General features: G+C 39.6%; 45 non-coding genes across 45 annotated transcripts; 19 read left to right on the forward strand and 26 right to left on the reverse strand.

The window, feature by feature from the left end:
* Positions 1 to 5: 5 nt before the first annotated feature.
* trnag-ucc (transfer RNA glycine (anticodon UCC)) lies at positions 6 to 77 on the forward strand. Its single transcript has one exon. It is a non-coding gene; the product is annotated as a tRNA-Gly (tRNA).
* A 189-nt stretch (positions 78 to 266) lies between these two features.
* Positions 267 to 338, reverse strand: trnae-uuc (transfer RNA glutamic acid (anticodon UUC)). Its single transcript has one exon. It is a non-coding gene; the product is annotated as a tRNA-Glu (tRNA).
* Positions 339 to 997: 659 nt separating this feature from the next.
* On the forward strand, positions 998 to 1,069 carry trnag-ucc (transfer RNA glycine (anticodon UCC)). Its single transcript has one exon. It is a non-coding gene; the product is annotated as a tRNA-Gly (tRNA).
* Positions 1,070 to 1,257: 188 nt separating this feature from the next.
* trnae-cuc (transfer RNA glutamic acid (anticodon CUC)) lies at positions 1,258 to 1,329 on the reverse strand. Its single transcript has one exon. It is a non-coding gene; the product is annotated as a tRNA-Glu (tRNA).
* A 904-nt stretch (positions 1,330 to 2,233) lies between these two features.
* Positions 2,234 to 2,305, reverse strand: trnae-cuc (transfer RNA glutamic acid (anticodon CUC)). The gene has a single exon. It is a non-coding gene; the product is annotated as a tRNA-Glu (tRNA).
* A 919-nt stretch (positions 2,306 to 3,224) lies between these two features.
* trnae-uuc (transfer RNA glutamic acid (anticodon UUC)) lies at positions 3,225 to 3,296 on the reverse strand. The gene has a single exon. It is a non-coding gene; the product is annotated as a tRNA-Glu (tRNA).
* A 659-nt stretch (positions 3,297 to 3,955) lies between these two features.
* trnag-ucc (transfer RNA glycine (anticodon UCC)) lies at positions 3,956 to 4,027 on the forward strand. Its single transcript has one exon. It is a non-coding gene; the product is annotated as a tRNA-Gly (tRNA).
* A 189-nt stretch (positions 4,028 to 4,216) lies between these two features.
* Positions 4,217 to 4,288, reverse strand: trnae-cuc (transfer RNA glutamic acid (anticodon CUC)). Its single transcript has one exon. It is a non-coding gene; the product is annotated as a tRNA-Glu (tRNA).
* Positions 4,289 to 4,947: 659 nt separating this feature from the next.
* trnag-ucc (transfer RNA glycine (anticodon UCC)) lies at positions 4,948 to 5,019 on the forward strand. Its single transcript has one exon. It is a non-coding gene; the product is annotated as a tRNA-Gly (tRNA).
* Positions 5,020 to 5,208: 189 nt separating this feature from the next.
* On the reverse strand, positions 5,209 to 5,280 carry trnae-cuc (transfer RNA glutamic acid (anticodon CUC)). Its single transcript has one exon. It is a non-coding gene; the product is annotated as a tRNA-Glu (tRNA).
* Positions 5,281 to 5,939: 659 nt separating this feature from the next.
* Positions 5,940 to 6,011, forward strand: trnag-ucc (transfer RNA glycine (anticodon UCC)). Its single transcript has one exon. It is a non-coding gene; the product is annotated as a tRNA-Gly (tRNA).
* A 189-nt stretch (positions 6,012 to 6,200) lies between these two features.
* trnae-cuc (transfer RNA glutamic acid (anticodon CUC)) lies at positions 6,201 to 6,272 on the reverse strand. Its single transcript has one exon. It is a non-coding gene; the product is annotated as a tRNA-Glu (tRNA).
* A 659-nt stretch (positions 6,273 to 6,931) lies between these two features.
* Positions 6,932 to 7,003, forward strand: trnag-ucc (transfer RNA glycine (anticodon UCC)). The gene has a single exon. It is a non-coding gene; the product is annotated as a tRNA-Gly (tRNA).
* A 920-nt stretch (positions 7,004 to 7,923) lies between these two features.
* On the forward strand, positions 7,924 to 7,995 carry trnag-ucc (transfer RNA glycine (anticodon UCC)). Its single transcript has one exon. It is a non-coding gene; the product is annotated as a tRNA-Gly (tRNA).
* A 189-nt stretch (positions 7,996 to 8,184) lies between these two features.
* trnae-uuc (transfer RNA glutamic acid (anticodon UUC)) lies at positions 8,185 to 8,256 on the reverse strand. The gene has a single exon. It is a non-coding gene; the product is annotated as a tRNA-Glu (tRNA).
* Positions 8,257 to 9,175: 919 nt separating this feature from the next.
* Positions 9,176 to 9,247, reverse strand: trnae-cuc (transfer RNA glutamic acid (anticodon CUC)). Its single transcript has one exon. It is a non-coding gene; the product is annotated as a tRNA-Glu (tRNA).
* A 656-nt stretch (positions 9,248 to 9,903) lies between these two features.
* Positions 9,904 to 9,975, forward strand: trnag-ucc (transfer RNA glycine (anticodon UCC)). Its single transcript has one exon. It is a non-coding gene; the product is annotated as a tRNA-Gly (tRNA).
* A 188-nt stretch (positions 9,976 to 10,163) lies between these two features.
* On the reverse strand, positions 10,164 to 10,235 carry trnae-cuc (transfer RNA glutamic acid (anticodon CUC)). Its single transcript has one exon. It is a non-coding gene; the product is annotated as a tRNA-Glu (tRNA).
* A 920-nt stretch (positions 10,236 to 11,155) lies between these two features.
* On the reverse strand, positions 11,156 to 11,227 carry trnae-cuc (transfer RNA glutamic acid (anticodon CUC)). The gene has a single exon. It is a non-coding gene; the product is annotated as a tRNA-Glu (tRNA).
* Positions 11,228 to 11,886: 659 nt separating this feature from the next.
* trnag-ucc (transfer RNA glycine (anticodon UCC)) lies at positions 11,887 to 11,958 on the forward strand. The gene has a single exon. It is a non-coding gene; the product is annotated as a tRNA-Gly (tRNA).
* A 188-nt stretch (positions 11,959 to 12,146) lies between these two features.
* Positions 12,147 to 12,218, reverse strand: trnae-cuc (transfer RNA glutamic acid (anticodon CUC)). Its single transcript has one exon. It is a non-coding gene; the product is annotated as a tRNA-Glu (tRNA).
* A 656-nt stretch (positions 12,219 to 12,874) lies between these two features.
* Positions 12,875 to 12,946, forward strand: trnag-ucc (transfer RNA glycine (anticodon UCC)). Its single transcript has one exon. It is a non-coding gene; the product is annotated as a tRNA-Gly (tRNA).
* Positions 12,947 to 13,134: 188 nt separating this feature from the next.
* On the reverse strand, positions 13,135 to 13,206 carry trnae-cuc (transfer RNA glutamic acid (anticodon CUC)). The gene has a single exon. It is a non-coding gene; the product is annotated as a tRNA-Glu (tRNA).
* A 659-nt stretch (positions 13,207 to 13,865) lies between these two features.
* trnag-ucc (transfer RNA glycine (anticodon UCC)) lies at positions 13,866 to 13,937 on the forward strand. The gene has a single exon. It is a non-coding gene; the product is annotated as a tRNA-Gly (tRNA).
* A 188-nt stretch (positions 13,938 to 14,125) lies between these two features.
* Positions 14,126 to 14,197, reverse strand: trnae-cuc (transfer RNA glutamic acid (anticodon CUC)). The gene has a single exon. It is a non-coding gene; the product is annotated as a tRNA-Glu (tRNA).
* A 656-nt stretch (positions 14,198 to 14,853) lies between these two features.
* On the forward strand, positions 14,854 to 14,925 carry trnag-ucc (transfer RNA glycine (anticodon UCC)). Its single transcript has one exon. It is a non-coding gene; the product is annotated as a tRNA-Gly (tRNA).
* A 188-nt stretch (positions 14,926 to 15,113) lies between these two features.
* Positions 15,114 to 15,185, reverse strand: trnae-cuc (transfer RNA glutamic acid (anticodon CUC)). The gene has a single exon. It is a non-coding gene; the product is annotated as a tRNA-Glu (tRNA).
* A 659-nt stretch (positions 15,186 to 15,844) lies between these two features.
* On the forward strand, positions 15,845 to 15,916 carry trnag-ucc (transfer RNA glycine (anticodon UCC)). Its single transcript has one exon. It is a non-coding gene; the product is annotated as a tRNA-Gly (tRNA).
* Positions 15,917 to 16,104: 188 nt separating this feature from the next.
* Positions 16,105 to 16,176, reverse strand: trnae-cuc (transfer RNA glutamic acid (anticodon CUC)). The gene has a single exon. It is a non-coding gene; the product is annotated as a tRNA-Glu (tRNA).
* A 911-nt stretch (positions 16,177 to 17,087) lies between these two features.
* Positions 17,088 to 17,159, reverse strand: trnae-uuc (transfer RNA glutamic acid (anticodon UUC)). Its single transcript has one exon. It is a non-coding gene; the product is annotated as a tRNA-Glu (tRNA).
* A 658-nt stretch (positions 17,160 to 17,817) lies between these two features.
* Positions 17,818 to 17,889, forward strand: trnag-ucc (transfer RNA glycine (anticodon UCC)). Its single transcript has one exon. It is a non-coding gene; the product is annotated as a tRNA-Gly (tRNA).
* Positions 17,890 to 18,078: 189 nt separating this feature from the next.
* Positions 18,079 to 18,150, reverse strand: trnae-cuc (transfer RNA glutamic acid (anticodon CUC)). Its single transcript has one exon. It is a non-coding gene; the product is annotated as a tRNA-Glu (tRNA).
* A 659-nt stretch (positions 18,151 to 18,809) lies between these two features.
* trnag-ucc (transfer RNA glycine (anticodon UCC)) lies at positions 18,810 to 18,881 on the forward strand. The gene has a single exon. It is a non-coding gene; the product is annotated as a tRNA-Gly (tRNA).
* Positions 18,882 to 19,070: 189 nt separating this feature from the next.
* On the reverse strand, positions 19,071 to 19,142 carry trnae-uuc (transfer RNA glutamic acid (anticodon UUC)). Its single transcript has one exon. It is a non-coding gene; the product is annotated as a tRNA-Glu (tRNA).
* Positions 19,143 to 20,061: 919 nt separating this feature from the next.
* On the reverse strand, positions 20,062 to 20,133 carry trnae-cuc (transfer RNA glutamic acid (anticodon CUC)). The gene has a single exon. It is a non-coding gene; the product is annotated as a tRNA-Glu (tRNA).
* Positions 20,134 to 21,052: 919 nt separating this feature from the next.
* trnae-cuc (transfer RNA glutamic acid (anticodon CUC)) lies at positions 21,053 to 21,124 on the reverse strand. The gene has a single exon. It is a non-coding gene; the product is annotated as a tRNA-Glu (tRNA).
* Positions 21,125 to 21,767: 643 nt separating this feature from the next.
* On the forward strand, positions 21,768 to 21,839 carry trnag-ucc (transfer RNA glycine (anticodon UCC)). Its single transcript has one exon. It is a non-coding gene; the product is annotated as a tRNA-Gly (tRNA).
* A 189-nt stretch (positions 21,840 to 22,028) lies between these two features.
* On the reverse strand, positions 22,029 to 22,100 carry trnae-cuc (transfer RNA glutamic acid (anticodon CUC)). The gene has a single exon. It is a non-coding gene; the product is annotated as a tRNA-Glu (tRNA).
* A 658-nt stretch (positions 22,101 to 22,758) lies between these two features.
* Positions 22,759 to 22,830, forward strand: trnag-ucc (transfer RNA glycine (anticodon UCC)). The gene has a single exon. It is a non-coding gene; the product is annotated as a tRNA-Gly (tRNA).
* Positions 22,831 to 23,019: 189 nt separating this feature from the next.
* Positions 23,020 to 23,091, reverse strand: trnae-uuc (transfer RNA glutamic acid (anticodon UUC)). Its single transcript has one exon. It is a non-coding gene; the product is annotated as a tRNA-Glu (tRNA).
* Positions 23,092 to 23,750: 659 nt separating this feature from the next.
* trnag-ucc (transfer RNA glycine (anticodon UCC)) lies at positions 23,751 to 23,822 on the forward strand. The gene has a single exon. It is a non-coding gene; the product is annotated as a tRNA-Gly (tRNA).
* Positions 23,823 to 24,011: 189 nt separating this feature from the next.
* trnae-cuc (transfer RNA glutamic acid (anticodon CUC)) lies at positions 24,012 to 24,083 on the reverse strand. Its single transcript has one exon. It is a non-coding gene; the product is annotated as a tRNA-Glu (tRNA).
* Positions 24,084 to 24,742: 659 nt separating this feature from the next.
* On the forward strand, positions 24,743 to 24,814 carry trnag-ucc (transfer RNA glycine (anticodon UCC)). Its single transcript has one exon. It is a non-coding gene; the product is annotated as a tRNA-Gly (tRNA).
* A 189-nt stretch (positions 24,815 to 25,003) lies between these two features.
* Positions 25,004 to 25,075, reverse strand: trnae-cuc (transfer RNA glutamic acid (anticodon CUC)). Its single transcript has one exon. It is a non-coding gene; the product is annotated as a tRNA-Glu (tRNA).
* Positions 25,076 to 25,995: 920 nt separating this feature from the next.
* Positions 25,996 to 26,067, reverse strand: trnae-uuc (transfer RNA glutamic acid (anticodon UUC)). The gene has a single exon. It is a non-coding gene; the product is annotated as a tRNA-Glu (tRNA).
* Positions 26,068 to 26,230: the final 163 nt, after the last annotated feature.

The following is a 26,230-nucleotide window of genomic DNA, read 5'->3' on the forward strand; positions in this document are numbered from 1 at the left end:
ACGTGGCATTGGTGGTATAGTGGTGAGCATAGCTGCCTTCCAAGCAGTTGACCTGGGTTCGATTCCCAGCCAATGCAAAGATTCATCTGTCCTACTTCAAATTAAGCAGATTGCAGAGTATTTCCTAATCCATTCTAAACATCACCAAAGTTACTGATTGTGTAAATGTACCTATTTTTAATTATTTATCTTAAAGCAGCCATTTCCTCAATTATGTCATTAACAATGATATTTGACATTAGATAATGAATATAGAAATGAAACTCTTCCCTGACCGGGAATTGAACCCGGGCCACGACGGTGAAAGCGTCGGATCCTAGCCACTAGACCATCAGGGAGACAATCTCCCTCTTAATCCACCAAGTGAACACTTGCACAGTTGTATAGAATCAGTCATTCCATGAACTTGCATTGTCCAACTGACGTCCTGATTTTGGATTTCTTTTGCCACAAAAATGTGCGTAGAGTCCCATCGGTGTGTAAAATGACCTTCCGGAACGTCTACAATTAGGCTCAATTGTCTTAAATTCAGCAAGCAGTCAAGCACGCCTAAGAGCAAATATTTATTGCAACACATAGACTTTAAGAACCAAATTCTGGAAAAGTTTTTTTGTGTTGTGAACAAAAGCTATAGTGAACTAAAGCTATACTATGGCCTCAGACTGTCAACAGTCATGGAATTTGACGGAATGTACAGCGTTGGAGACTATTTTAGCACTGGAACTGCTATAGGTTTTTGGGTGGACATCTCTGTCATGTTGAAAATCAAAAGGTCTTTCTTTGATTACATTTTGTTGCCTTCCTGTGGATTAAGTTTCTTCTTAATGTAGATCAAATTGAACACAGACAACGGTTTCTGATCTGACTCTTTGTCAGCAGTCACTGATGGTGCAAGTCAAATTAGTTCAGTGCACAATAAAAATGTAAAACTTCAAACCCCAAGAATGACCAGTAATTGCATCTTTCCGATCATAACGATTTTACATTGAATTATGTGGCATTGGTGGTATAGTGGTGAGCATAGCTGCCTTCCAAGCAGTTGACCCGGGTTCGATTCCCGGCCAAAGCAAAGATTCATCTGGCCTACTTCAAATTAAGCAGATTGCAGAGTATTTCCTAATCCATTCTAAACATCACCAAACCTACTGATTGTGTAAATGTACCTGTTTCAATTATTTATCTTAAAGCAGCCATTTCCTCAATTATGACATCAACAATGATTTTTGACAATAGATACAGAGTACAGTAATGAAACTCTTCCCTGACCGGGAATCGAACCCGGGCCACGACGGTGAGAGCGTCGGATCCTATCCACTAGACCATCAGGGAGACACTATTCCTCTTCATCCACCAAGTGAATGCTTGCACAGTTGTATAGAATCAGTCATTCCATGAACTTGCATTGTCCAACTGACGTCCTGATTTTGGATTTCTTTTGCCACAAAAATGTGCGTAGAGTCCCATCGGTGTGTAAAATGACCTTCCGGAACGTCTACAATTAGGCTCAATTGTCTTAAATTTAGCAAAAAGTCAAGCACGCCTAAGAGCAAATATTTATTGCAACACATAGACTTTAAGAACCAAATTCTGGAAAAGTTTTTTTGTGTTGTGAACTAAAGTTATACTATGGCCTCAGACTGTCAACAGTCATGGAATTTGACAGAATGTACAGCGTTGGAGACTATTTTAGCACTGGAACTGCTATAGGTTTTTGGGTGGACATCACTGTCATGTTGAAAATCAAAAGGTCTTTCTTTGATTACATTTTGTTGCCTTCCTGTGGATTAAGTTTCATCTTAATGTAGATCAAATTGAACACAGACAACGGTTTCTGATCTGACTCTTTGTCAGCAGTCACTGATGGTGCAAGTCAAATTAGTTTAGTGCACAATAAAAATGTAAAACTTCAAACCCCAAGAAAGACCAGTCATTTCATCTTTCCGATCATAACGATTTTACATTGAATTATGTGGCATTGGTGGTATAGTGGTGAGCGTAGCTGCCTTCCAAGCAGTTGACCTGGATTCGATTCCCGGCCAGTGCAAAGATTTATCTGTCCTACTTCGAAGTAAGCAGATTGCAGAGTATTTCCTAATCCATTCTAAACATCACCAAACCTACTGATTGTGTAAATGTACCTGTTTTTAATTATTTATCTTAAAGCAGCCATTTCCTCATTTATGTCATCAACAATGATTTTTGACAATAGATACAGAGTACAGTAATGAAACTTTTCCCTGACCGGGAATCGAACCCGGGCCACAACGGTGAGAGCGTTGGATCCTAGCCACTAGACCATCAGGGAGACACTATTCCTCTTTATCCACCAAGTGAACGCTTGCACAGTTGTATAGAATCAGTCATTCCATGAACTTGCATTGTCCAACTGACGTCCTGATTTTGGATTTCTTTTGCCACAAAAATGTGCGTAGAGTCCCATTGGTGTGTAAAATGACCTTCCGGAACGTCTACAATTAGGCTCAATTGTCTTAAATTCAGCAAGCAGTCAAGCACGCCTAAGAGCAAATATTTATTGCAACACATAGACTTTAAGAACCAAATTCTGGAAAAGTTTTTTTGTGTTGTGAACAAAAGCTATAGTGAACTAAAGCTATACTATGGCCTCAAACTGTCAACAGTCATGGAATTTGACGGAATGTACAGCGTTAGAGACTATTTTAGCACTGGAACTGCTATAGGTTTTTGGGTGGACATCTCTGTCATGTTGAAAATCAAAAGGTCTTTCTTTGATTACATTTTGTTGCCTTCCTGTGGATTAAGTTTCATCTTAATGTAGATCAAATTGAACACAGACAACGGTTTCTGATCTGACTCTTTGTCAGCAGTCACTGATGGTGCAAGTCAAATTAGTTTAGTGCACAATAAAAATGTAAAACTTCAAACCCCAAGAAAGACCAGTCATTTCATCTTTCCGATCATAACGATTTTTCATTGACTACGTGTTATTGGTGGTATAGTGGTGAGCATAGCTGCCTTCCAAGCAGTTGACCCGGGTTCGATTCCCGGCCAATGCAAAGATTCATCAGTCCTACTTCAAATTAAGCAGATTGCATAGTATTTCCTAATACATTCTAAACATCACCAAAATTACTGATTGTGTAAATGAACCTGTTTTTAATCATTTATCTTAAAGCAGCCATTTCCTCAATTATGTCATTAACAATGATATTTGACATCAGATAATGAATATAGAAATGAAACTCTTCCCTGACCGGGAATCGAACCCGGGCCACGACGGTGAAAGCGTCGGATCCTAGCCACTAGACCATCAGGGAGACACTCTTCCTCATAATCCACCAAGTGAACACTTGCACAGTTGTATAGAATCAGTCATTCCATGAACTTGCATTGTCCAACTGACGTCCTGATTTTGGATTTCTTTTGCCACAAAAATGTGCGTAGAGTCCCATCGGTGTGTAAAATGACCTTCCGGAACGTCTACAATTAGGCTCAATTGTCTTAAATTCAGCAAGCAGTCAAGCACGCCTAAGAGCAAATATTTATTGCAACACATAGACTTTAAGAACCAAATTCTGGAAAAGTTTTTTTGTGTTGTGAACAAAAGCTATAGTGAACTAAAGCTATACTATGGCCTCAGACTGTCAACAGTCATGGAATTTGACGGAATGTACAGCGTTGGAGACTATTTTAGCACTGGAACTGCTATAGGTTTTTGGGTGGACATCTCTGTCATGTTGAAAATCAAAAGGTCTTTCTTTGATTACATTTTGTTGCCTTCCTGTGGATTAAGTTTCTTCTTAATGTAGATCAAATTGAACACAGACAACGGTTTCTGATCTGACTCTTTGTCAGCAGTCACTGATGGTGCAAGTCAAATTAGTTCAGTGCACAATAAAAATGTAAAACTTCAAACCCATAGAATGACCAGTAATTGCATCTTTCCGATCATAACGATTTTACATTGAATTATGTGGCATTGGTGGTATAGTGGTGAGCATAGCTGCCTTCCAAGCAGTTGACCCGGGTTCGATTCCCGGCCAATGCAAAGATTTATCTGTCCTACTTCGAAGTAAGCAGATTGCAGAGTATTTCCTAATCCATTCTAAACATCACCAAACCTACTGATTGTGTAAATGTACCTGTTTTTAATTGTTTATCTTAAAGCAGCCATTTCCTCAATTATGTCATCAACAATGATTTTTGACAAGAGATACTGAGTACAGAAATGAAACTCTTCCCTGACCGGGAATCGAACCCGGGCCACGACGGTGAGAGCGTTGGATCCTAGCCACTAGACCATCAGGGAGACACTATTCTTCTTTATCCACCAAGTGAACGCTTGCACAGTTGTATAGAATCAGTCATTCCATGAACTTGCATTGTCCAACTGACGTCCTGATTTTGGATTTCTTTTGCCACAAAAATGTGCGTAGAGTCCCATCGGTGTGTAAAATGACCTTCCGGAACGTCTACAATTAGGCTCAATTGTCTTAAATTCAGCAAGCAGTCAAGCACGCCTAAGAGCAAATATTTATTGCAACACATAGACTTTAAGAACCAAATTCTGGAAAAGTTTTTTTGTGTTGTGAACAAAAGCTATAGTGAACTAAAGCTATACTATGGCCTCAGACTGTCAACAGTCATGGAATTTGACGGAATGTACAGCGTTGGAGACTATTTTAGCACTGGAACTGCTATAGGTTTTTGGGTGGACATCTCTGTCATGTTGAAAATCAAAAGGTCTTTCTTTGATTACATTTTGTTGCCTTCCTGTGGATTAAGTTTCATCTTAATGTAGATCAAATTGAACACAGACAACGGTTTCTGATCTGACTCTTTGTCAGCAGTCACTGATGGTGCAAGTCAAATTAGTTCAGTGCACAATAAAAATGTAAAACTTCAAACCCCAAGAATGACCAGTAATTGCATCTTTCCGATCATAACGATTTTACAATGAATTATGTGGCATTGGTGGTATAGTGGTGAGCATAGCTGCCTTCCAAGCAGTTGACCCGGGTTCGATTCCCGGCCAATACAATGATTTATCTGTCCTACTTCGAAGTAAGCAGATTGCAGAGTATTTCCTAATCCATTCTAAACATCACCAAACCTACTGATTGCGTAAACGTACCTGTTTTTAATTGTTTATCGTAAAGCAGCCTTTTCCTCAATTATGTCATCAACAATGATTTTTGACAAGAGATACTGAGTACAGAAATGAAACTCTTCCCTGACCGGGAATCGAACCCGGGCCACGACAGTGAGAGCGCCGGATCCTAGCCACTAGACCATCAGGGAGACACTATTCTTCTTTATCCACCAAGTGAACTCTTGCACAGTTGTATAGAATCAGTCATTCCATGAACTTGCATTGTCCAACTGACGTCCTGATTTTGGATTTCTTTTGCCACAAAAATGTGCGTAGAGTCCCATCGGTGTGTAAAATGACCTTCCGGAACGTCTACAATTAGGCTCAATTGTCTTAAATTCAGCAAGCAGTCAAGCACGCCTAAGAGCAAATATTTATTGCAACACATAGACTTTAAGAACCAAATTCTGGAAAAGTGTTTTTGTGTTGTGAACAAAAGCTATAGTGAACTAAAGCTATACTATGGCCTCAAACTGTCAACAGTCATGGAATTTGACGGAATGTACAGCGTTGGAGACTATTTTAGCACTGGAACTGCTATAGGTTTTTGGGTGGACATCTCTGTCATGTTGAAAATCAAAAGGTCTTTCTTTGATTACATTTTGTTGCCTTCCTGTGGATTAAGTTTCATCTTAATGTAGATCAAATTGAACACAGACAACGGTTTCTGATCTGACTCTTTGTCAGCAGTCACTGATGGTGCAAGTCAAATTAGTTTAGTGCACAATAAAAATGTAAAACTTCAAACCCCAAGAAAGACCAGTCATTTCATCTTTCCGATCATAACGATTTTACATTGAATTACGTGGCATTGGTGGTATAGTGGTGAGCATAGCTGCCTTCCAAGCAGTTGACCCGGGTTCGATTCCCGGCCAATGCAAAGATTCATCTGTCCTACTTCAAATTAAGCAGATTGCAGAGTATTTCCTAATCCATTCTAAACATCACCAAAGTTACTGATTGTGTAAATGTACCTATTTTTAATTATTTATCTTAAAGCAGCCATTTCCTCAATTATGTCATTAACAATGATATTTGACATTAGATAATGAATATAGAAATGAAACTCTTCCCTGACCGGGAATCGAACCCGGGCCACGACGGTGAGAGCGTCGGATCCTAGCCACTAGACCATCAGGGAGACACTCTCCCTCTTAATCCACCAAGTGAACACTTGCACAGTTGTATAGAATCAGTCATTCCATGAACTTGCATTGTCCAACTGACGTCCTGATTTTGGATTTCTTTTGCCACAAAAATGTGCGTAGAGTCCCATCGGTGTGTAAAATGACCTTCCGGAACGTCTACAATTAGGCTCAATTGTCTTAAATTCAGCAAGCAGTCAAGCACGCCTAAGAGCAAATATTTATTGCAACACATAGACTTTAAGAACCAAATTCTGGAAAAGTTTTTTTGTGTTGTGAACAAAAGCTATAGTGAACTAAAGCTATACTATGGCCTCAGACTGTCAACAGTCATGGAATTTGACGGAATGTACAGCGTTGGAGACTATTTTAGCACTGGAACTGCTATAGGTTTTTGGGTGGACATCTCTGTCATGTTGAAAATCAAAAGGTCTTTCTTTGATTACATTTTGTTGCCTTCCTGTGGATTAAGTTTCATCTTAATGTAGATCAAATTGAACACAGACAACGGTTTCTGATCTGACTCTTTGTCAGCAGTCACTGATGGTGCAAGTCAAATTAGTTCAGTGCACAATAAAAATGTAAAACTTCAAACCCCAAGAATGACCAGTAATTGCATCTTTCCGATCATAACGATTTTACATTGAATTATGTGGCATTGGTGGTATAGTGGTGAGCATAGCTGCCTTCCAAGCAGTTGACCCGGGTTCGATTCCCGGCCAATACAATGATTTATCTGTCCTACTTCGAAGTAAGCAGATTGCAGAGTATTTCCTAATCCATTCTAAACATCACCAAACCTACTGATTGCGTAAACGTACCTGTTTTTAATTGTTTATCGTAAAGCAGCCTTTTCCTCAATTATGTCATCAACAATGATTTTTGACAAGAGATACTGAGTACAGAAATGAAACTCTTACCTGACCGGGAATCGAACCCGGGCCACGACAGTGAGAGCGCCGGATCCTAGCCACTAGACCATCAGGGAGACACTATTCTTCTTTAACCACCAAGTGAACTCTTGCACAGTTGTATAGAATCAGTCATTCCATGAACTTGCATTGTCCAACTGACGTCCTGATTTTGGATTTCTTTTGCCACAAAAATGTGCGTAGAGTCCCATCGGTGTGTAAAATGACCTTCCGGAACGTCTACAATTAGGCTCAATTGTCTTAAATTCAGCAAGCAGTCAAGCACGCCTAAGAGCAAATATTTATTGCAACACATAGACTTTAAGAACCAAATTCTGGAAAAGTGTTTTTGTGTTGTGAACAAAAGCTATAGTGAACTAAAGCTATACTATGGCCTCAAACTGTCAACAGTCATGGAATTTGACGGAATGTACAGCGTTGGAGACTATTTTAGCACTGGAACTGCTATAGGTTTTTGGGTGGACATCTCTGTCATGTTGAAAATCAAAAGGTCTTTCTTTGATTACATTTTGTTGCCTTCCTGTGGATTAAGTTTCATCTTAATGTAGATCAAATTGAACACAGACAACGGTTTCTGATCTGACTCTTTGTCAGCAGTCACTGATGGTGCAAGTCAAATTAGTTTAGTGCACAATAAAAATGTAAAACTTCAAACCCCAAGAAAGACCAGTCATTTCATCTTTCCGATCATAACGATTTTACATTGAATTACGTGGCATTGGTGGTATAGTGGTGAGCATAGCTGCCTTCCAAGCAGTTGACCCGGGTTCGATTCCCGGCCAATGCAAAGATTCATCTGTCCTACTTCAAATTAAGCAGATTGCAGAGTATTTCCTAATCCATTCTAAACATCACCAAAGTTACTGATTGTGTAAATGTACCTATTTTTAATTATTTATCTTAAAGCAGCCATTTCCTCAATTATGTCATTAACAATGATATTTGACATTAGATAATGAATATAGAAATGAAACTCTTCCCTGACCGGGAATCGAACCCGGGCCACGACGGTGAAAGCGTCGGATCCTAGCCACTAGACCATCAGGGAGACACTCTCCCTCTTAATCCACCAAGTGAACACTTGCACAGTTGTATAGAATCAGTCATTCCATGAACTTGCATTGTCCAACTGACGTCCTGATTTTGGATTTCTTTTGCCACAAAAATGTGCGTAGAGTCCCATCGGTGTGTAAAATGACCTTCCGGAACGTCTACAATTAGGCTCAATTGTCTTAAATTCAGCAAGCAGTCAAGCACGCCTAAGAGCAAATATTTATTGCAACACATAGACTTTAAGAACCAAATTCTGGAAAAGTTTTTTTGTGTTGTGAACAAAAGCTATAGTGAACTAAAGCTATACTATGGCCTCAGACTGTCAACAGTCATGGAATTTGACGGAATGTACAGCGTTGGAGACTATTTTAGCACTGGAACTGCTATAGGTTTTTGGGTGGACATCTCTGTCATGTTGAAAATCAAAAGGTCTTTCTTTGATTACATTTTGTTGCCTTCCTGTGGATTAAGTTTCTTCTTAATGTAGATCAAATTGAACACAGACAACGGTTTCTGATCTGACTCTTTGTCAGCAGTCACTGATGGTGCAAGTCAAATTAGTTCAGTGCACAATAAAAATGTAAAACTTCAAACCCCAAGAATGACCAGTAATTGCATCTTTCCGATCATAACGATTTTACATTGAATTATGTGGCATTGGTGGTATAGTGGTGAGCATAGCTGCCTTCCAAGCAGTTGACCCGGGTTCGGTTCCCGGCCAAAGCAAAGATTCATCTGGCCTACTCCAAATTAAGCAGATTGCAGAGTATTTCCTAATCAATTCTAAACATCACCAAACCTACTGATTGTGTAAATGTACCTGTTTCAATTATTTATCTTAAAGCAGCCATTTCCTCAATAATGACATCAACAATGATTTTTGACAATAGATACAGAGTACAGTAATGAAACTCTTCCCTGACCGGGAATCGAACCCGGGCCACGACGGTGAGAGCGTCGGATCCTAGCCACTAGACCATCAGGGAGACACTATTCTTTATCCACCAAGTGAACGCTTGCACAGTTGTATAGAATCAGTCATTCTATGAACTTGCATTGTCCAACTGACGTCCTGATTTTGGATTTCTTTTGCCACAAAAATGTGCGTAGAGTCCCATCGGTGTGTAAAATGACCTTCCGGAACGTCTACAATTAGGCTCAATTGTCTTAAATTCAGCAAGCAGTCAAGCACGCCTAAGAGCAAATATTTATTGCAACACATAGACTTTAAGAACCAAATTCTGGAAAAGTTTTTTTGTGTTGTGAACAAAAGCTATAGTGAACTAAAGCTATACTATGGCCTCAGACTGTCAACAGTCATGGAATTTGACGGAATGTACAGCGTTGGAGACTATTTTAGCACTGGAACTGCTATAGGTTTTTGGGTGGACATCTCTGTCATGTTGAAAATCAAAAGGTCTTTCTTTGATTACATTTTGTTGCCTTCCTGTGGATTAAGTTTCTTCTTAATGTAGATCAAATTGAACACAGACAACGGTTTCTGATCTGACTCTTTGTCAGCAGTCACTGATGGTGCAAGTCAAATTAGTTCAGTGCACAATAAAAATGTAAAACTTCAAACCCCAAGAATGACCAGTAATTGCATATTTCCGATCATAACGATTTTACATTGAATTATGTGGCATTGGTGGTATAGTGGTGAGCATAGCTGCCTTCCAAGCAGTTGACCCGGGTTCGATTCCCGGCCAAAGCAAAGATTCATCTGGCCTACTTCAAATTAAGCAGATTGCAGAGTATTTCCTAATCCATTCTAAACATCACCAAACCTACTGATTGTGTAAATGTACCTGTTTCAATTTTTTATCTTAAAGCAGCCATTTCCTCAATTATGACATCAACAATGATTTTTGACAATAGATACAGAGTACAGTAATGAAACTCTTCCCTGACCGGGAATCGAACCCGGGCCACGACGGTGAGAGCGTCGGATCCTAGCCACTAGACCATCAGGGAGACACTATTCCTCTTTATCCACCAAGTGAATGATTGCACAGTTGTATAGAATCAGTCATTCCATGAACTTGCATTGTCCAACTGACGTCCTGATTTTGGATTTCTTTTGCCACAAAAATGTGCGTAGAGTCCCATCGGTGTGTAAAATGACCTTCCGGAACGTCTACAATTAGGCTCAATTGTCTTAAATTTAGCAAGCAGTCAAGCACGCCTAAGAGCAAATATTTATTGCAACACATAGACTTTAAGAACCAAATTCTGGAAAAGTTTTTTTGTGTTGTGAACAAAAGCTATAGTGAACTAAAGCTATACTATGGCCTCAGACTGTCAACAGTCATGGAATTTGACGGAATGTACAGCGTTGGAGACTATTTTAGCACTGGAACTGCTATAGGTTTTTGGGTGGACATCTCTGTCATGTTGAAAATCAAACGGTCTTTCTTTGATTACGTTTTGTTGCCTTCCTGTGGATTAAGTTTCATCTTAATGTAGATCAAATTGAACACAGACAACGGTTTCTGATCTGACTCTTTGTCAGCAGTCACTGATGGTGCAAGTCAAATTAGTTTAGTGCACAATAAAAATGTAAAACTTCAAACCCCAAGAAAGACCAGTCATTTCATCTTTCCGATCATAACGATTTTACATTGAATTATGTGGCATTGGTTGTATAGGGGTGAGCATAGCTGCCTTCCAAGCAGTTGACCTGGGTTCGATTCCCGGCCAATGCAAAGATTTATCTGTCCTACTTCGAAGTAAGCAGATTGCAGAGTATTTCCTAATCCATTCTAAACATCACCAAACCTACTGATTGTGTAAATGTACCTGTTTTTAATTATTTATCTTAAAGCAGCCCTTTCCTCAATTATGTCATCAACAATGATTTTTGACAATAGATACAGAGTACAGTAATGAAACTCTTCTCTGACCGGGAATCGAACCCGGGCAACGACGGTGAGAGCGTCGGATCCTAGCCACTAGACCATCAGGGAGACACTATTCTTCTTTATCCACCAAGTGAACGCTTGCACAGTTGTATAGAATCAGTCATTCCATGAACTTGCATTGTCCAACTGACGTCCTGATTTTGGATTTCTTTTGCCACAAAAATGTGCGTAGAGTCCCATCGGTGTGTAAAATGACCTTCCGGAACGTCTACAATTAGGCTCAATTGTCTTAAATTCAGCAAGCAGTCAAGCACGCCTAAGAGCAAATATTTATTGCAACACATAGACTTTAAGAACCAAATTCTGGAAAAGTTTTTTTGTGTTGTGAACAAAAGCTATAGTGAACTAAAGCTATACTATGGCCTCAGACTGTCAACAGTCATGGAATTTGACGGAATGTACAGCGTTGGAGACTATTTTAGCACTGGAACTGCTATAGGTTTTTGGGTGGACATCTCTGTCATGTTGAAAATCAAAAGGTCTTTCTTTGATTACATTTTGTTGCCTTCCTGTGGATTAAGTTTCTTCTTAATGTAGATCAAATTGAACACAGACAACGGTTTCTGATCTGACTCTTTGTCAGCAGTCACTGATGGTGCAAGTCAAATTAGTTCAGTGCACAATAAAAATGTAAAACTTCAAACCCCAAGAATGACCAGTAATTGCATCTTTCCGATCATAACGATTTTTCATTGAATTATGTGGCATTGGTGGTATAGTGGTGAGCATAGCTGCCTTCCAAGCAGTTGACCCGGGTTCGATTCCCGGCCAATGCAAAGATTTATCTGTCCTACTTCGAAGTAAGCAGATTGCAGAGTATTTCCTAATCCATTCTAAACATCACCAAACCTACTGATTGTGTAAATGTACCTGTTTTTAATTGTTTATCTTAAAGCAGCCATTTCCTCAATTATGTCATCAACAATGATTTTTGACAAGAGATACTGAGACAGAAATGAAACTCTTCCCTGACCGGGAATCGAACCCGGGCCACGACGGTGAGAGCGTCGGATCCTAGCCACTAGACCATCAGGGAGACACTATTCTTTATCCACCAAGTGAACGCTTGCACAGTTGTATAGAATCAGTCATTCCATGAACTTGCATTGTCCAACTGACGTCCTGATTTTGGATTTCTTTTGCCACAAAAATGTGCGTAGAGTCCCATCGGTGTGTAAAATGACCTTCCGGAACGTCTACAATTAGGCTCAATTGTCTTAAATTCAGCAAGCAGTCAAGCACGCCTAAGAGCAAATATTTATTGCAACACATAGACTTTAAGAACCAAATTCTGGAAAAGTTTTTTTGTGTTGTGAACAAAAGCTATAGTGAACTAAAGCTATACTATGGCCTCAGACTGTCAACAGTCATGGAATTTGACGGAATGTACAGCGTTGGAGACTATTTTAGCACTGGAACTGCTATAGGTTTTTGGGTGGACATCTCTGTCATGTTGAAAATCAAAAGGTCTTTCTTTGATTACATTTTGTTGCCTTCCTGTGGATTAAGTTTCTTCTTAATGTAGATCAAATTGAACACAGACAACGGTTTCTGATCTGACTCTTTGTCAGCAGTCACTGATGGTGCAAGTCAAATTAGTTCAGTGCACAATAAAAATGTAAAACTTCAAACCCCAAGAATGACCAGTAATTGCATCTTTCCGATCATAACGATTTTACATTGAATTATGTGGCATTGGTGGTATAGTGGTGAGCATAGCTGCCTTCCAAGCAGTTGACCCGGGTTCGATTCCCGGCCAAAGCAAAGATTCATCTGGCCTACTTCAAATTAAGCAGATTGCAGAGTATTTCCTAATCCATTCTAAACATCACCAAACCTACTGATTGTGTAAATGTACCTGTTTCAATTTTTTATCTTAAAGCAGCCATTTCCTCAATTATGACATCAACAATGATTTTTGACAATAGATACAGAGTACAGTAATGAAACTCTTCCCTGACCGGGAATCGAACCCGGGCCACGACGGTGAGAGCGTCGGATCCTAGCCACTAGACCATCAGGGAGACACTATTCCTCTTTATCCACCAAGTGAATGCTTGCACAGTTGTATAGAATCAGTCATTCCATGAACTTGCATTGTCCAACTGACGTCCTGATTTTGGATTTCTTTTGCCACAAAAATGTGCGTAGAGTCCCATCGGTGTGTAAAATGACCTTCCGGAACGTCTACAATTAGGCTCAATTGTCTTAAATTCAGCAAGCAGTCAAGCACGCCTAAGAGCAAATATTTATTGCAACACATAGACTTTAAGAACCAAATTCTGGAAAAGTTTTTTTGTGTTGTGAACAAAAGCTATAGTGAACTAAAGCTATACTATGGCCTCAGACTGTCAACAGTCATGGAATTTGACGGAATGTACAGCGTTGGAGACTATTTTAGCACTGGAACTGCTATAGGTTTTTGGGTGGACATCTCTGTCATGTTGAAAATCAAAAGGTCTTTCTTTGATTACATTTTGTTGCCTTCCTGTGGATTAAGTTTCTTCTTAATGTAGATCAAATTGAACACAGACAACGGTTTCTGATCTGACTCTTTGTCAGCAGTCACTGATGGTGCAAGTCAAATTAGTTCAGTGCACAATAAAAATATAAAACTTCAAACCCCAAGAATGACCAGTAATTGCATCTTTCCGATCATAACGATTTTACATTGAATTATGTGGCATTGGTGGTATAGTGGTGAGCATAGCTGCCTTCCAAGCAGTTGACCCGGGTTCGATTCCCGGCTAAAGCAAAGATTCATCTGGCCTACTTCAAATTAAGCAGATTGCAGAGTATTTCCTAATCCATTCTAAACATCACCAAACCTACTGATTGTGTAAATGTACCTGTTTCAATTTTTTATCTTAAAGCAGCCATTTCCTCAATTATGACATCAACAATGATTTTTGACAATAGATACAGAGTACAGTAATGAAACTCTTCCCTGACCGGGAATCGAACCCGGGCCACGACGGTGAGAGCGTCGGATCCTAGCCACTAGACCATCAGGGAGACACTATTCTTTATCCACCAAGTGAACGCTTGCACAGTTGTATAGAATCAGTCATTCCATGAACTTGCATTGTCCAACTGACGTCCTGATTTTGGATTTCTTTTGCCACAAAAATGTGCGTAGAGTCCCATCGGTGTGTAAAATGACCTTCCGGAACGTCTACAATTAGGCTCAATTGTCTTAAATTCAGCAAGCAGTCAAGCACGCCTAAGAGCAAATATTTATTGCAACACATAGACTTTAAGAACCAAATTCTGGAAAAGTTTTTTTGTGTTGTGAACAAAAGCTATAGTGAACTAAAGCTATACTATGGCCTCAGACTGTCAACAGTCATGGAATTTGACGGAATGTACAGCGTTGGAGACTATTTTAGCACTGGAACTGCTATAGGTTTTTGGGTGGACATCTCTGTCATGTTGAAAATCAAAAGGTCTTTCTTTGATTACATTTTGTTGCCTTCCTGTGGATTAAGTTTCTTCTTAATGTAGATCAAATTGAACACAGACAACGGTTTCTGATCTGACTCTTTGTCAGCAGTCACTGATGGTGCAAGTCAAATTAGTTCAGTGCACAATAAAAATGTAAAACTTCAAACCCCAAGAATGACCAGTAATTGCATCTTTCCGATCATAACGATTTTACATTGAATTATGTGGCATTGGTGGTATAGTGGTGAGCATAGCTGCCTTCCAAGCAGTTGACCCGGGTTCGATTCCCGGCCAAAGCAAAGATTCATCTGGCCTACTTCAAATTAAGCAGATTGCAGAGTATTTCCTAATCCATTCTAAACATCACCAAACCTACTGATTGTGTAAATGTACCTGTTTCAATTTTTTATCTTAAAGCAGCCATTTCCTCAATTATGACATCAACAATGATTTTTGACAATAGATACAGAGTACAGTAATGAAACTCTTCCCTGACCGGGAATCGAACCCGGGCCACGACGGTGAGAGCGTCGGATCCTAGCCACTAGACCATCAGGGAGACACTATTCCTCTTTATCCACCAAGTGAATGCTTGCACAGTTGTATAGAATCAGTCATTCCATGAACTTGCATTGTCCAACTGACGTCCTGATTTTGGATTTCTTTTGCCACAAAAATGTGCGTAGAGTCCCATCGGTGTGTAAAATGACCTTCCGGAACGTCTACAATTAGGCTCAATTGTCTTAAATTCAGCAAGCAGTCAAGCACGCCTAAGAGCAAATATTTATTGCAACACATAGACTTTAAGAACCAAATTCTGGAAAAGTTTTTTTGTGTTGTGAACAAAAGCTATAGTGAACTAAAGCTATACTATGGCCTCAGACTGTCAACAGTCATGGAATTTGACGGAATGTACAGCGTTGGAGACTATTTTAGCACTGGAACTGCTATAGGTTTTTGGGTGGACATCTCTGTCATGTTGAAAATCAAAAGGTCTTTCTTTGATTACATTTTGTTGCCTTCCTGTGGATTAAGTTTCTTCTTAATGTAGATCAAATTGAACACAGACAACGGTTTCTGATCTGACTCTTTGTCAGCAGTCACTGATGGTGCAAGTCAAATTAGTTCAGTGCACAATAAAAATGTAAAACTTCAAACCCCAAGAATGACCAGTAATTGCATCTTTCCGATCATAACGATTTTACATTGAATTATGTGGCATTGGTGGTATAGTGGTGAGCATAGCTGCCTTCCAAGCAGTTGACCCGGGTTCGATTCCCGGCTAAAGCAAAGATTCATCTGGCCTACTTCAAATTAAGCAGATTGCAGAGTATTTCCTAATCCATTCTAAACATCACCAAACCTACTGATTGTGTAAATGTACCTGTTTCAATTTTTTATCTTAAAGCAGCCATTTCCTCAATTATGACATCAACAATGATTTTTGACAATAGATACAGAGTACAGTAATGAAACTCTTCCCTGACCGGGAATCGAACCCGGGCCACGACGGTGAGAGCGTCGGATCCTAGCCACTAGACCATCAGGGAGACACTATTCCTCTTTATCCACCAAGTGAATGCTTGCACAGTTGTATAGAATCAGTCATTCCATGAATTTGCATTGTCCAACTGACGTCCTGATTTTGGATTTCTTTTGCCACAAAAATGTGCGTAGAGTCCCATCGGTGTGTAAAATGACCTTCCGGAACGTCTACAATTAGGCTCAATTGTCTTAAATTTAGCAAGCAGTCAAGCACGCCTAAGAGCAAATATTTATTGCAACACATAGACTTTAAGAACCAAATTCTGGAAAAGTTTTTTTGTGTTGTGAACAAAAGCTATAGTGAACTAAAGCTATACTATGGCCTCAAACTGTCGACAGTCATGGAATTTGACGGAATGTACAGCGTTGGAGACTATTTTAGCACTGGAACTGCTATAGGTTTTTGGGTGGACATCTCTGTCATGTTGAAAATCAAAAGGTCTTTCTTTGATTACATTTTGTTGCCTTCCTGTGGATTAAGTTTCATCTTAATGTAGATCAAATTGAACACAGACAACGGTTTCTGATCTGACTCTTTGTCAGCAGTCACTGATGGTGCAAGTCAAATTAGTTTAGTGCACAATAAAAATGTAAAACTTCAAACCCCAAGAAAGACCAGTCATTTCATCTTTCCGATCATAATGATTTTACATTGAATTAGGTGGTATAGTGGTGAGCATAGCTGCCTTCCAAGCAGTTGACCCGGGTTCGATTCCCGGCCAATGCAAAGATTCATCTGTCCTACTTCAAATTAAGCAGATTGCATAGTATTTCCTAATCCATTCTAAACATCACCAAAATTACTGATTGTGTAAATGTACCTATTTGTAATTATTTATCTTAAAGCAGCCATTTCCTCAATTATGTCGTTAACAATGATATTTGACATTAGATAATGAATATAGAAATGAAACTCTTCCCTGACCGGGAATCGAACCCGGGCCACGACGGTGAAAGCGTCGGATCTTAGCCACTAGACCATCAGGGAGACACTCTCCCTCTTAATCCACCAAGTGAACACTTGCACAGTTGTATAGAATCAGTCATTCCATGAACTTGCATTGTCCAACTGACGTCCTGATTTTGGATTTCTTTTGCCACAAAAATGTGCGTAGAGTCCCATCGGTGTGTAAAATGACCTTCCGGAACGTCTACAATTAGGCTCAATTGTCTTAAATTCAGCAAGCAGTCAAGCACGCCTAAGAGCAAATATTTATTGCAACACATAGACTTTAAGAACCAAATTCTGGAAAAGTTTTTTTGTGTTGTGAACAAAAGCTATAGTGAACTAAAGCTATACTATGGCCTCAGACTGTCAACAGTCATGGAATTTGACGGAATGTACAGCGTTGGAGACTATTTTAGCACTGGAACTGCTATAGGTTTTTGGGTGGACATCTCTGTCATGTTGAAAATCAAAGGTCTTTCTTTGATTACATTTTGTTGCCTTCCTGTGGATTAAGTTTCTTCTTAATGTAGATCAAATTGAACACAGACAACGGTTTCTGATCTGACTCTTTGTCAGCAGTCACTGATGGTGCAAGTCAAATTAGTTCAGTGCACAATAAAAATGTAAAACTTCAAACCCCAAGAATGACCAGTAATTGCATCTTTCCGATCATAACGATTTTACATTGAATTATGTGGCATTGGTGGTATAGTGGTGAGCATAGCTGCCTTCCAAGCAGTTGACCCGGGTTCGATTCCCGGCCAATGCAAAGATTTATCTGTCCTACTTCGAAGTAAGCAGATTGCAGAGTATTTCCTAATCCATTCTAAACATCACCAAACCTACTGATTGCGTAAATGTACCTGTTTTTAATTGTTTATCTTAAAGCAGCCATTTCCTCAATTATGTCATCAACAATGATTTTTGACAAGAGATACTTAGTACAGAAATGAAACTCTTCCCTGACCGGGAATCGAACCCGGGCCACGACGGTGAGAGCGTCGGATCCTAGCCACTAGACCATCAGGGAGACACTATTATTCTTTTTCCACCAAGTGAACGCTTGCACAGTTGTATAGAATCAGTCATTCCATGAACTTGCATTGTCCAACTGACGTCCTGATTTTGGATTTCTTTTGCCACAAAAATGTGCGTAGAGTCCCATCGGTGTGTAAAATGACCTTCCGGAACGTCTACAATTAGGCTCAATTGTCTTAAATTCAGCAAGCAGTCAAGCACGCCTAAGAGCAAATATTTATTGCAACACATAGACTTTAAGAACCAAATTCTGGAAAAGTGTTTTTGTGTTGTGAACAAAAGCTATAGTGAACTAAAGCTATACTATGGCCTCAAACTGTCAACAGTCATGGAATTTGACGGAATGTACAGCGTTGGAGACTATTTTAGCACTGGAACTGCTATAGGTTTTTGGGTGGACATCTCTGTCATGTTGAAAATCAAAAGGTCTTTCTTTGATTACATTTTGTTGCCTTCCTGTGGATTAAGTTTCATCTTAATGTAGATCAAATTGAACACAGACAACGGTTTCTGATCTGACTCTTTGTCAGCAGTCACTGATGGTGCAAGTCAAATTAGTTTAGTGCACAATAAAAATGTAAAACTTCAAACCCCAAGAAAGACCAGTCATTTCATCTTTCCGATCATAACGATTTTACATTGAGTTACGTGGCATTGGTGGTATAGTGGTGAGCAAAGCTGCCTTCCAAGCAGTTGACCCGGGTTCGATTCCCGGCCAATGCAAAGATTCATCTGTCCTACTTCAAATTAAGCAGATTGCAGAGTATTTCCTAATCCATTCTAAACATCACCAAAGTTACTGATTGTGTAAATGTACCTATTTTTAATTATTTATCTTAAAGCAGCCATTTCCTCAATTATGTCATTAACAATGATATTTGACATTAGATAATGAATATAGAAATGAAACTCTTCCCTGACCGGGAATCGAACCCGGGCCACGACGGTGAAAGCGTCGGATCCTAGCCACTAGACCATCAGGGAGACAATCTCCCTCTTAATCCACCAAGTGAACACTTGCACAGTTGTATAGAATCAGTCATTCCATGAACTTGCATTGTCCAACTGACGTCCTGATTTTGGATTTCTTTTGCCACAAAAATGTGCGTAGAGTCCCATCGGTGTGTAAAATGACCTTCCGGAACGTCTACAATTAGGCTCAATTGTCTTAAATTCAGCAAGCAGTCAAGCACGCCTAAGAGCAAATATTTATTGCAACACATAGACTTTAAGAACCAAATTCTGGAAAAGTTTTTTTGTGTTGTGAACAAAAGCTATAGTGAACTAAAGCTATACTATGGCCTCAGACTGTCAACAGTCATGGAATTTGACGGAATGTACAGCGTTGGAGACATTTTTAGCACTGGAACTGCTATAGGTTTTTGGGTGGACATCTCTGTCATGTTGAAAATCAAAAGGTCTTTCTTTGATTACATTTTGTTGCCTTCCTGTGGATTAAGTTTCTTCTTAATGTAGATCAAATTGAACACAGACAACGGTTTCTGATCTGACTCTTTGTCAGCAGTCACTGATGGTGCAAGTCAAATTAGTTCAGTGCACAATAAAAATGTAAAATTTCAAACCCCAAGAATGACCAGTAATTGCATCTTTCCGATCATAACGATTTTACATTGAATTATGTGGCATTGGTGGTATAGTGGTGAGCATAGCTGCCTTCCAAGCAGTTGACCCGGGTTCCATTCCCGGCCAAAGCAAAGATTCGTCTGGCCTACTTCAAATTAAGCAGAATGCAGAGTATTTCCTAATCCATTCTAAACATCACCAAACCTACTGATTGTGTAAATGTACCTGTTTCAATTATTTATCTTAAAGCAGCCATTTCCTCAATTATGACATCAAAAATGATTTTTGACAATAGATACAGAGTACAGTAATGAAACTCTTCCCTGACCGGGAATCGAACCCGGGCCACGACGGTGAGAGCGTCGGATCCTAGCCACTAGACCATCAGGGAGACACTATTCCTCTTTATCCACCAAGTGAATGCTTGCACAGTCGTATAGAATCAGTCATTCCATGAACTTGCATTGTCCAACTGACGTCCTGATTTTGGATTTCTTTTGCCACAAAAATGTGCGTAGAGTCCCATCGGTGTGTAAAATGACCTTCCGGAACGTCTACAATTAGGCTCAATTGTCTTAAATTCAGCAAGCAGTCAAGCACGCCTAAGAGCAAATATTTATTGCAACACATAGACTTTAAGAACCAAATTCTGGAAAAGTTTTTTTGTGTTGTGAACAAAAGCTATAGTGAACTAAAGCTATACTATGGCCTCAGACTGTCAACAGTCATGGAATTTGACGGAATGTACAGCGTTGGAGACATTTTTAGCACTGGAACTGCTATAGGTTTTTGGGTGGACATCTCTGTCATGTTGAAAATCAAAAGGTCTTTCTTTGATTACATTTTGTTGCCTTCCTGTGGATTAAGTTTCTTCTTAATGTAGATCAAATTGAACACAGACAACGGTTTCTGATCTGACTCTTTGTCAGCAGTCACTGATGGTGCAAGTCAAATTAGTTCAGTGCACAATAAAAATGTAAAATTTCAAACCCCAAGAATGACCAGTAATTGCATCTTTCCGATCATAACGATTTTACATTGAATTATGTGGCATTGGTGGTATAGTGGTGAGCATAGCTGCCTTCCAAGCAGTTGACCCGGGTTCCATTCCCGGCCAAAGCAAAGATTCGTCTGGCCTACTTCAAATTAAGCAGAATGCAGAGTATTTCCTAATCCATTCTAAACATCACCAAACCTACTGATTGTGTAAATGTACCTGTTTCAATTATTTATCTTAAAGCAGCCATTTCCTCAATTATGACATCAACAATGATTTTTGACAATAGATACAGAGTACGGTAATGAAACTCTTCCCTGACCGGGAATCGAACCCGGGCCACGACGGTGAGAGCGTCGGATCCTAGCCACTAGACCATCAGGGAGACACTATTCCTCTTTATCCACCAAGTGAATGCTTGCACAGTCGTATAGAATCAGTCATTCCATGAACTTGCATTGTCCAACTGACGTCCTGATTTTGGATTTCTTTTGCCACAAAAATGTGCGTAGAGTCCCATCGGTGTGTAAAATGACCTTCCGGAACGTCTACAATTAGGCTCAATTGTCTTAAATTTAGCAAGCAGTCAAGCACGCCTAAGAGCAAATATTTATTGCAACACATAGACTTTAAGAACCAAATTCTGGAAAAGTTTTTTTGTGTTGTGAACTAAAGTTATACTATGGCCTCAGACTGTCAACAGTCATGGAATTTGACGGAATGTACAGCGTTGGAGACTATTTTAGCACTGGAACTGCTATAGGTTTTTGGGTGGACATCACTGTCATGTTGAAAATCAAAAGGTTTTTCTTTGATTACATTTTGTTGCCTTCCTGTGGATTAAGTTTCATCTTAATGTAGATCAAATTGAACACAGACAACGGTTTCTGATCTGACTCTTTGTCAGCAGTCACTGATGGTGCAAGTCAAATTAGTTTAGTGCACAATAAAAATGTAAAACTTCAAACCCCAAGAAAGACCAGTCATTTCATCTTTCCGATCATAACGATTTTACATTGAATTACGTGGCATTGGTGGTATAGTGGTGAGCATATCTGCCTTCCAAGCAGTTGACCTGGGTTCGATTCCCGGCCAATGCAAAGTTTTATCTGTCCTACTTCGAAGTAAGCAGATTGCAGAGTATTTCCAAATCCATTCTAAACATCACCAAACCTACTGATTGTGTAAATGTACCTGTTTTTAATTATTTATCTTAAAGCAGCCATTTCCTCAAATATGTCATCAACAATGATTTTTGACAATAGATACAGAGTACAGTAATGAAACTCTTCCCTGACCGGGAATCGAACCCGGGCCACGATGGTGAGAGCGTCGGATCTTAGCCACTAGACCATCAGGGAGACACTATTCCTCTTTATCCACCAAGTGAATGCTTGCACAGTTGTATAGAATCAGTCATTCCATGAACTTGCATTGTCCAACTGACGTCCTGATTTTGGATTTCTTTTGCCACAAAAATGTGCGTAGAGTCCCATCGGTGTGTAAAATGACCTTCCGGAACGTCTACAATTAGGCTCAATTGTCTTAAATTCAGCAAGCAGTCAAGCACGCCTAAGAGCAAATATTTATTGCAACACATAGACTTTAAGAACCAAATTCTGGAAAAGTGTTTTTGTGTTGTGAACAAAAGCTATAGTGAACTAAAGCTATACTATGGCCTCAAACTGTCAACAGTCATGGAATTTGACGGAATGTACAGCGTTGGAGACTATTTTAGCACTGGAACTGCTATAGGTTTTTGGGTGGACATCTCTGTCATGTTGAAAATCAAAAGGTCTTTCTTTGATTACATTTTGTTGCCTTCCTGTGGATTAAGTTTCATCTTAATGTAGATCAAATTGAACACAGACAACGGTTTCTGATCTGACTCTTTGTCAGCAGTCACTGATGGTGCAAGTCAAATTAGTTTAGTGCACAATAAAAATGTAAAACTTCAAACCCCAAGAAAGACCAGTCATTTCATCTTTCCGATCATAACGATTTTTCATTGACTACGTGGCATTGGTGGTATAGTGGTGAGCATAGCTGCCTTCCAAGCAGTTGACCCGGGTTCGATTCCCGGCCAATGCAAAGATTCATCTGTCCTACTTCAAATTAAGCAGATTGCATAGTATTTCCTAATCCATTCTAAACATCACCAAAATTACTGATTGTGTAAATGAACCTATTTTTAATTATTTATCTTAAAGCAGCCATTTCCTCAATTATGTCATTAACAATGATATTTGACATTAGATAATGAATATAGAAATGAAACTCTTCCCTGACCGGGAATCAAACCCGGGCCACGACGGTGAAAGCGTCGGATCCTAGCCACTAGACCATCAGGGAGACACTCTCCCGCTTAATCCACCAAGTGAACACTTGCACAGTTGTATAGAATCAGTCATTCCATGAACTTGCATTGTCCAACTGACGTCCTGATTTTGGATTTCTTTTGCCACAAAAATGTGCGTAGAGTCCCATCGGTGTGTAAAATGACCTTCCGGAACGTCTACACTTAGGCTCAATTGTCTTAAATTCAGCAAGCAGTCAAGCACGCCTAGGAGCAAATATTTATTGCAACACATAGACTTTAAGAACCAAATTCTGGAAAAGTTTTTTTGTGTTGTGAACAAAAGCTATAGTGAACTAAAGCTATACTATGGCCTTAGACTGTCAACAGTCATGGAATTTGACGGAATGTACAGCGTTGGAGACTATTTTAGCACTGGAACTGCTATAGGTTTTTGGGTGGACATCTCTGTCATGTTGAAAATCAAAAGGTCTTTCTTTGATTACATTTTGTTGCCTTCCTGTGGATTAAGTTTCTTCTTAATGTAGATCAAATTTAACACAGACAACGGTTTCTGATCTGACTCTTTGTCAGCAGTCACTGATGGTGCAAGTCAAATTAGTTCAGTGCACAATAAAAATGTAAAACTTCAAACCCCAAGAATGACCAGTAATTGCATCTTTCCGATCATAACGATTTTACATTGAATTATGTGGCATTGGTGGTATAGTGGTGAGCATAGCTGCCTTCCAAGCAGTTGACCCGGGTTCGATTCCCGGCCAATGCAAAGATTTATCTGTCCTACTTCGAAGTAAGCAGATTGCAGAGTATTTCCTAATCCATTCTAAACATCACCAAAACTACTGATTGTGTAAATGTACCTGTTTTTAATTGTTTATCTTAAAGCAGCCATTTCCTCAATTATGTGATCAACAATGATTTTTGACAAGAGATACTGAGTACAGAAATGAAACTCTTCCCTGACCGGGAATCGAACCCGGGCCACGACGGTGAGAGCGTCGGATCCTAGCCACTAGACCATCAGGGAGACACTATTCTTCTTTATCCACCAAGTGAACGCTTGCACAGTTGTATAGAATCAGTCATTCCATGAACTTGCATTGTCCAACTGACGTCCTGATTTTGGATTTCTTTTGCCACAAAAATGTGCGTAGAGTCCCATCGGTGTGTAAAATGACCTTCCGGAACGTCTACAATTAGGCTCAATTGTCTTAAATTCAGCAAGCAGTCAAGCACGCCTAAGAGCAAATATTTATAGCAACACATAGACTTTAAGAACCAAATTCTGGAAAAGTTTTTTTGTGTTGTGAACAAAAGCTATAGTGAACTAAAGCTATACTATGGCCTCAGACTGTCAACAGTCATGGAATTTGACGGAATGTACAGCGTTGGAGACTATTTTAGCACTGGAACTGCTATAGGTTTTTGGGTGGACATCTCTGTCATGTTGAAAATCAAAAGGTCTTTCTTTGATTACATTTTGTTGCCTTCCTGTGGATTAAGTTTCTTCTTAATGTAGATCAAATTGAACACAGACAACGGTTTCTGATCTGACTCTTTGTCAGCAGTCACTGATGGTGCAAGTCAAATTAGTTCAGTGCACAATAAAAATGTAAAACTTCAAAACCCAAGAATGACCAGTAATTGCATCTTTCCGATCATAACGATTTTACATTGAATTATGTGGCATTGGTGGTATAGTGGTGAGCATAGCTGGCTTCCAAGCAGTTGACCCGGGTTCGATTCCCGGCCAATGCAAAGATTTATCTGTCCTACTTCGAAGTAAGCAGATTGCAGAGTATTTCCTAATCCATTCTAAACATCACCAAACCTAGTGATTGCGCAAATGTACCTGTTTTTAATTGTTTATCTTAAAGCAGCCATTTCCTCAATTATGTCATCAACAATGATTTTTGACAAGAGATACTGAGTACAGAAATGAAACTCTTCCCTGACCGGGAATCGAACCCGGGCCACGACGGTGAGAGCGTCGGATCCTAGCCACTAGACCATCAGGGAGACACTATTCTTCTTTTTCCACCAAGTGAACGCTTGCACAGTTGTATAGAATCAGTCATTCCATGAACTTGCATTGTCCAACTGACGTCCTGATTTTGGATTTCTTTTGCCACAAAAATGTGCGTAGAGTCCCATCGGTGTGTAAAATGACCTTCCGGAACGTCTACAATTAGGCTCAATTGTCTTAAATTCAGCAAGCAGTCAAGCACGCCTAAGAGCAAATATTTATTGCAACAAATAGACTTTAAGAACCAAATTCTGGAAAAGTGTTTTTGTGTTGTGAACAAAAGCTATAGTGAACTAAAGCTATACTATGGCCTCAAACTGTCAACAGTCATGGAATTTGACGGAATGTACAGCGTTGGAGACTATTTTAGCACTGGAACTGCTATAGGTTTTTGGGTGGACATCTCTGTCATGTTGAAAATCAAAAGGTCTTTCTTTGATTACATTTTGTTGCCTTCCTGTGGATTAAGTTTCATCTTAATGTAGATCAAATTGAACACAGACAACGGTTTCTGATCTGACTCTTTGTCAGCAGTCACTGATGGTGCAAGTCAAATTAGTTTAGTGCACAATAAAAATGTAAAACTTCAAACCCCAAGAAAGACCAGTCATTTCATCTTTCCGATCATAACGATTTTACATTGAATTACGTGGCATTGGTGGTATAGTGGTGAGCATAGCTGCCTTCCAAGCAGTTGACCTGGGTTCTATTCCCGGCCAATGCAAAGATTCATCTGTCCTACTTCAAATTAAGCAGATTGCAGAGTATTTCCTAATCCATTCTAAACATCACCAAAGTTAATGATTGTGTAAATGTACCTATTTTTAATTATTTATTTTAAAGCAGCCATTTCCTCAATTATGTCATTAACAATGATATTTGACATTAGATAATGAATATAGAAATGAAACTCTTCCCTGACCGGGAATCGAACCCGGGCCACGACGGTGAAAGCGTCGGATCCTAGCCACAAGACCATCAGGGAGACACTCTCCCTCTTAATCCACCAAGTGAACACTTGCACAGTTGTATAGAATCAGTCATTCCATGAACTTGCATTGTCCAACTGACGTCCTGATTTTGGATTTCTTTTGCCACAAAAATGTGCGTAGAGTCCCATCGGTGTGTAAAATGACCTTCCGGAACGT

The sequence above is a fragment of the Nothobranchius furzeri genome, chromosome 3, assembly GCF_043380555.1.
Source record: "Nothobranchius furzeri strain GRZ-AD chromosome 3, NfurGRZ-RIMD1, whole genome shotgun sequence".
Taxonomy (NCBI): Eukaryota; Metazoa; Chordata; class Actinopteri; order Cyprinodontiformes; family Nothobranchiidae; genus Nothobranchius; species Nothobranchius furzeri.